Below are 7,919 nucleotides of genomic sequence, written 5' to 3' on the forward strand. Positions count from 1 at the left end.
TCTCTTCTAAAAACGACCTAAATGACATGTATTATAGTCTCCATACTCTCTGGTGTCTAGGGTTTCGGAATTGAGGCCGGCAAATGATACGGGCTTCAGAATTGGGCCTTCAAAGTCGGAGTTAGCTGGCCGCGGTCGGGATGTGCATGACCGCGGGGAATGGGTGGATGGCCTGTTGGCCGCGGGTGGAAACGCTTGCCGACTGGTTTACGGGACATCTTGCTCTTCGCGTATCTTTTGATTGAACCGTTGGATTGCCAAGCTGTAAAGTGTGCTGGAAAGCTGGTACTTCCATCTTTAAGATCTCCAAATTTGAGCTGGATCAGACGGTGAGAAGGCCTTTAATCGGGGGTGAACTTCTGACGGTTTGACTCTGAGCTGAAATCTGGTTTTCTATCCATTTTGTTAAGCTTTTCCCAAAGTTACCTGAAAAGAGTCTTAGAACTACAAATACTAGAAAAACGTAATAAAAGTACTTAAAAGAAATTAAAAACATAGAAAAAGTATTTCAAAACAATCCATAAAAGTGGTCAAAATACGGTGTTATCACAGACTTTGCAGCTTTTAAGAAGAAGCTTGACCAGCAAGAGAGGATCAACAGGCGCATGAAGAGGCTACTGAAGAAGAACCGCTGGTTTGATAATGACTCCTATGCCACATAGACAGATGACAGCATGAGACATAGGCGCCTATCCATCACCACCTCACACCCACGGTTCTATCACCATTTTTCTTTTCTTTTATTTTAGACTCTTTTGCTTTTATTTCACCATCTTCTCACCAAATTTTTCACATTGGAGACAGTTTGATTTAAGTCTGGGGGAGGATGTTTATTCGTACTAATCTATTTTTCTTTGTTTCTTATTTTTTTCTGCAATTTTTAAAATTTTCTATGCTTATTAAAAAAACCTTGAGTATTTTTCAGGAATATTTGACACAAAACTATGATGAGTAAGACCCATGTGCTTCTAGATTTTACATGCTAATTCTTTTGTGGTTAGTACTAGACTAGGCGGTAGCTAGAGTACTTGCACTACGAAATCCCACCAGAGGATTTCTATTCATGGAGACTTTCTGCCACGATAGACTAGCTCATTTCACTTGAACATAATCTTGACATCTAACTTTCTCATCATTGGTTTTAGCTGGCATCATGATACTCATCTAGGACATCTTCACCTTGTTGTTACCACTCTTTGTTGTCCTAGATGGCTAGTTCATCTTTAGTTGCTACCACACCCTTTACCCAAAAACCATCATTTCACACTTCATGCATTCTCTCTTTAGCTATTTTGGCAGATATGTACAAAACCGCCGGAGAGGGAAGAACAACATGGTTTTCAGTCACTCAGAAGAAAGACTGAAGAAATTTGGGAAAGTGGATAATCAAGAATCTATCAAAGTAGAATGGTGCCTAAAAAACTTGAACTTAAAGGTAAATTTCATGCCTCCTAAGACTCTACATCCAAAGGCATTTTTCCCTTTCAAAAAAGAAAACAAAAAAAAAATCGAAAATGAAAGGAAACGAAAAACAAAAAGCCTAAAATAGTCTAGGTTGGCCGAAATTATCTGAAGCAAGGGCTACAAGTATTCATTTGTGAGCATTGGTTTTAAAACCTGGACAAAAATCTAAGCCTGGGAGATTCATGAGGAGAACCTGAAGAAAAGAGATCAAGAATCTTAAGGCAAGAAGAATGTGACTGGAAACTGTGGATATCAACAGCTCCACCCTCTCTTGCTGTTTGGGATAATGTCTTGTCTCTCCACAAAAAGGTAACCCTAAACACTAAGAACCTCACTTTCTAAACAGCCATTTTGAATACCTAGCCTTGACTGCTTTACTAAACTCCTTTTGATGAGAACCACTAGAACTTATAAATGAATGTTAGGAGCTAGTTGACTGGGAGATAAGTTTAAGTGTCTAGACTTTTGCATGACGGATCAACGGATTAGTTATGCCTGTACTTTGGTGAGAATTTTCTAGACTATCCCTGATTTGAGCATAATGATAACACTGTATTTTGACCACTTTTATGGATCGTTTTGAAATACTTTTTCTATGTTTTTAATTGCTTTTAAGTACTTTTATTACGTTTTTCTAGTATTTGTAGTTTCAAGACTCTTTTCAGGTAACTTAGGGAAAAGCTTAACAAAATGGATAGAAAACCAGATTTCAGCTCAGAGTCAAACCGTCAGAAGTTCACCCCTGATTGAAGGCCTTCTCACCGTCTGATCCACCTCAAATTTGGAGACCTTAAAGATGGAAGTATCAGCTTTCCAGTGCACTTTACAGCTTGGCAATCCAACAGTTCAATCAAAAGATACGCGAAGATGTCCCGTAAACCAGCCGGCAAACACTTCCACCCACGGCCAACAAGCAATTTCCCGCGGTCAGGAGCATCCCGACCACGGCAAACCACTCATCCACCGCGGTCACACTTGTCCCGACCGCGGCCATCAACCTCCAAGTCCAACAAGCCCATTTCTGAAGCCCACATTTGGAGAAACCCTAAGTGACGTCCAGAGAGGTCTTGAGCACTATAAATACATGTCTTAGGAGCCCTAGAAATCGTGTAACCTTAGACCACCGAAATATTTACTTCATATTTTTATTGTTTTTGCTTTAGCTTTTAGGGAGAGAGAGATTTGTTCTCTTGAACCCTTGTTCTTTCTTTTTCAATTTCGGTTTCTATTCTACTTCTTAATACTATGTCTTTGATTTTGTTTATTATGTCTGAGTAGTTTTATTGTTGGGATTAATGGATTTTCGATGGGGATTTATATGTTCGGTGAGGATTCCATTGGCTATTGAGCTGAATCTTAGAACTTTTTCTTCTGAATTCGTTTTTACTGCATGAGAGTAGCGTCATGAACTACAATCTGATCCAGATGCTTGGTGACACGAAAGTGTTCATCAGGTATCAGATATAGTTTGGGAGAGCAAAACAAACATAGGAGTGGAAACCTACCTATGGGCGATTTGTGAATTAGGACGAGTCTTAAACATACTGCATCTCTTCTCTTCCACGGCCAGAGTGGAAACCTACTGGTCAGGGTTGAGAGAGATAGTTGTGTATGATCACGACAGTGGCGTATTCATACGTCCGTGACTCCAGTTCGAAAAGTTTAAGCTAAGATCTTACAAAATTTACTCTCTAGCTATGTTTTGAATCGTTCGTACCCCTGAGAAAACTTCCCTGAACCCCAACGCTTTTTTCTCCATTGATTTCCTGCGATTTTTCTTTAAGCTTTAGTTCAATATTGTCTTTCCTTTTTAGTTCATTTTCATTTAAGCATTAGAATATCCGTTTTTATCATTTTTTAGTTATTTTCGTTAAGTTTAGTTATTACGCCATTTAATTTCCGCACTCTCTTTTAATATTTCGTTTTTACATTTTAAACACACCACCAAACCCCCACAAAACCGTTTTTGTTCTAGACTTCCTTACTTTAACTTATTTCAAAGGCTTTTTGCAGCAAAAGATCCTCCTTCCCTGTGGATTCGATCCCTAAGTACTACAATTGATCAGTTGTGCACTTGCGGCTATTGATTTCAATTAGGGTAAAACTTGACAACCCTCACCACAACACCACCATCACATAATGACTAACTTTGTTTAGAAGCATGGTCTCTGAGATTTTGTTAGTTCCTGCGATTTTCAAACCTCTTTTCCAGGTTCAGATCATTGGTTTTGTTTGAGGACGAACAAAGGTTTAAGTCTGGGGGAGTTGATAACACCTGATTTTGACCACTTTTATGGATTACTTTCAGTATCTTATGCAGGTATTTTCACTCAGTTTTAAAGATTTTATAAGTGTTTTCAATGTTTAGGAGTTTTAAAAGGCTTTTCAGGAAACTTGGAACTTTGGAATGCATTTTGGAGCAAAAGTACATTTTTGGATAAATTCATACCGTCAGAAGTTTGGCAACCAATGAAGACCTTCTCACCGTCTGATCATCCCCAAATTTGGAGACAACCAGATTTCCAACACATTTGGAATCAAAGCAATCCAACGGTTAGATCTCCAGACATCATCAATCCACTGAAGGCCGATCAACACAAGTCCAGTCAAGCACATGTGCTTTTACCCGCGGCCAGCCTTCTTCCCACCGCGGCTCAAGAGGTTTCACCCCCGGTGGACCTATGTCCGAATCTCAGGAGCCCAACTAAGGCCCAAGAAACTTCCTGCACCCAATTTACAAGCCCTAGACGCCCAAGACTTGGAGAAACACTATAAATACTCATTTTTAGGTCTTTTGTAAGGGAGTCTCTTTCTTCTCTTTGCGAGAGAACTCATTTGTAGTTTCAGGTTTTATTTTTATGCATTTGTAGAAGCTCTTCATCTCCACTCTGTCTTCAATAAGAGAAGTTTTTCTGCAACTTTTGTTCCTTTACATTTCTTCTTCTTCGTTCTAAACCGATGATGATGTCTACCTCAGCCATGTCTGAGTAGTCCCCTAGTTGGGTGAAAGGGTAATTCAAAGGGACCCCATGTTCGAATGGCATCTAGGATTTTAGGAAAAAGGCTTTCTTGTAGTGTATGCAGCTCAAGGGATCTCTCATTGAATGATCCAACTTTGGTAGAAGGATAAAGGTAAAAAGCAACTGATGCATACAAGGTCAAGAACTCATCTCACCCCAATACCTTAGATGCCTCTAACTCAAAGTCTCACACTTCTCTCCTCACTCATTTTTTCTCACTAAGGGATTCACTTTTCATTTACAAACGCTGGCATTGGGGTCTAAACTTTACACTTAGCTCTCTTTCACTTAGAACCTTCCAGCCTCTTTTCTTATCTCTTTAGACGCTTGAGCCTTTTGGCTTCTTTTCGTTCATTCTTTCCACTTACAGACTGGACTTTTTTTTTTATAAACACTAGAGCTCTCTTTTCTTTGAACACTAGACCCCAATCCATTTTGTTTTCTTTTCATCCCCTAGCTCTTATCACTCTCCACTTTCCACACATCTCTCTTTTGAGCTCTCACCAACAAACCATTCCCCCACACTTAATTCTTGCCAAGACCTCTTAGTTCCATGATGATGGAACTTAACACCATGAGACTACCCTTGTCGCTCTAAACCTAGCACTTTCTGCTATGTTTGATCCAAGGTGGCCTCTCAATACTCACAAACATTTGGCTTGAAGGAAGTTTGAGTTCAGGGTGTGGAAACTGATCCAAAATCAACTATTTGAGCTAAGGAAAAGAGTGGTAAAAATGAGTTTCAAGCTCAAATATGTATAAGTATTCACGAGTTCATCAAATCAAGCATCACAAAATATTTCAAAATCAGAGTAAGGGTTTGATGTAGGCACCAAGGGATGATGCTACAAAGATAATGAGATGGTGTGCAACAATTGGCCGAAGGGCTTGCCTTGTTAACACTAAGAGATGATGATGGAGCGAGATGGGGTAAAGATAATTGGACGAAGGGCTTACATTCGATATTTTGCTTATTCTAATTGCATTTCATTCGATTTTCTTACTTGCTTTTTAGGATAGATTTATTTGCTTTCATTGTTTTTAGTTTAGTTCGCAAAACAAACAACCAACCTTTAAAATCAATTTTGTCTAGACATAAAGTTAAAAACCGTAGAAGAATACCAGGCACACAAATCTCTTTGGATTCGATCCCTAAATACTACAACTGATTAGTTGTGCACTTGCGGCTTTCATTTGTTTTGTTAAGGGTAAAACTTGTTCCCTCACGCAGTTGACACGACATCAAGTTTTTGGCGCCGTTGCCGGGGATTTGTTTCGCTGCCCTTTGCTATTTTTCTTGTTTTAACTTCTGTTCTAGACACCTGATCTCTAGTTCTTTCTAAAAGTTTTGCTGAATTATCTTTCCCTTCTTTTGTTTTTCTCTGAATTGCATGAATACCAGGCGCAGACCTGTAGAAAACATTCCAATTCTAGACAAGATAGACAGACACGAAAGAGAACTTCGAAGACTTAGACGAACGCAAAGAATGGCCAACGACGACCACCCTGGAGATCCTATTAATCGAACTTTTAATATGGACCAAGACGGGTCCGAACATGGGGAAAATGAAGAGAATGATCACAGAGGAGGTGATCATGCTCGACAAGATGGAGAGGAAGATGAGGTTCCTCCAAGAAACCACCAGAACCAAGAGAGAGAAGGACGTGAAGACCTTGATCCACCCATCAATGCAGCCGATGGTGACCACCCATCAATGCAGCCAAATGAACGCATTCACCGCCCCATTCTTCCAGCAAATCAACACCGAAGACAAGCCCGGAACCATCGCATAGGTGATTTTGATGCACCTACTCAAAATTTTCAGAACCGATCTGCAATCCAAGTTCCATTTTCGAACCGGAATGAGTTTGAAGTCAAGCCTCAAATCATCTCATTGGTGAAGCAAAACCAGTTCCATGGAGTTCCTTCTGAGCATCCAATGGACCATATCGAGCTTTTTGAAGAAATTTGCAGCATGATGAGAACAAACCAAATTCCACCTGACTACTTAAAGTGTAAGTTGTTCCCTTTTTCATTAGCAGATAAAGCTCACCGTTGGTTGAAATCTTTGCCTGCAGGATTGATTACCAATTGGGAAGAATGCAGAAATGCTTTCCTGAACCACTTCTACACTAAGTCAAGGTCGAATCAATTGAGAGCAAAGATCTCAAACTTTCAACAAGGGCCAACTGAATCTTTCTATGAAGCCTGGGAGCGTTTTAAGGAGTATGAGCGTGATTGCCCTCACCATGGATTTCATGGATCAAGCCTGCTGAGCACATTTTACCGAGGTTTGCAACCAAAATACAAACTTTCACTTGATACAGCTAGCAATGGAGATTTTGGACAAAAGACGATAACCCAAGGAAGAGCCCTCATCGAAAATTTGGCTCAAGCCAATAGAAATGATTGTCCTGAATACGATCGACCGATGAAGCAAGCCGGAACAGACAACAAGGAGATAACCGAGTTGAAGAACATGGTGAGCCAGCTTCTCAAGAGCAGCAATCGCCCAATCCATGCTTGTGAGACCAAAAATGGCGCAGAAGATGAAGGACCTAGTGATATCGATCACATTAATCAAGCCTGTCAAGAAGAAGATGTGAACTACATAGGAGCACTGGTGCCATATCAAAATCGCTCCAACAATAGCTTCAACAACAACTTCCGGAATGCAAATTACAACAATCTCTCTTACCGCAATCCAAATGTGGAGAATCCTCAAGACCAGTACTACCCACCTCAGCAAAAATCCTTTCAAAACAAGTTTCAAGGTGGAAACGTTGGAGGAATAGTACCATATCAACCGCGACAACCATATAACTACCAAGGTACGGGTTTTAATAATCAATTTGTACAACAGCAGGGAGTCACGACGAACCAGCTAGCTTCACAAATCGGTAGACTTGAACAGTCCATCCAACAACTCGTTATGACGAACGAAAAAGCATCTAAGGACGTGAACGTGAAAGTGGACTGCATGTACAATGATCTGAATGGTAAGTTTGAATCTTTATCTTCTCATGTCAAAAAGTTAGATGTGCAAGTCGCCCAAACAGCCAACTCTATGAAGAGGCAAAGTGGAGTTCTTCTAGGAAGAGTTGAAGATAACCCTAAGAAGTTTTGCAACGCCATAATGATAACACCGTATTTTGACCACTTTTATGGATCGTTTTGAAATACTTTTTCTATGTTTTTAATTGCTTTTAAGTACTTTTATTACGTTTTTCTAGTATTTGTAGTTCCAAGACTCTTTTCAGGTAACTTAGGGAAAAGCTTAACAAAATGGATAGAAAACCAGATTTCAGCTCAGAGTCAAACCGTCAGAAGTTCACCCCCGATTAAAGGCCTTCTCACCGTCTGATCCAGCTCAAATTTGGAGATCTTAAAGATGGAAGTACCAGCTTTCCAGCACACTTTACAGCTTGGCAATC

General features: G+C 40.0%; 1 non-coding gene across 1 annotated transcript; it reads right to left on the bottom strand.

Moving 5' to 3' along the window:
- Window positions 1–6,635: 6,635 nt before the first annotated feature.
- On the bottom strand, window positions 6,636–6,741 carry LOC112090046. Its single transcript, XR_002901405.1, has one exon. It is a non-coding gene; the product is annotated as a small nucleolar RNA R71 (small nucleolar RNA).
- Between the last annotated feature and the right edge of the window lie 1,178 nt (window positions 6,742–7,919).

This window comes from Eutrema salsugineum, unplaced genomic scaffold, assembly GCF_000478725.1.
Source record: "Eutrema salsugineum unplaced genomic scaffold, Eutsalg1_0 scaffold_11, whole genome shotgun sequence".
NCBI lineage: Eukaryota > Viridiplantae > Streptophyta > Magnoliopsida > Brassicales > Brassicaceae > Eutrema > Eutrema salsugineum.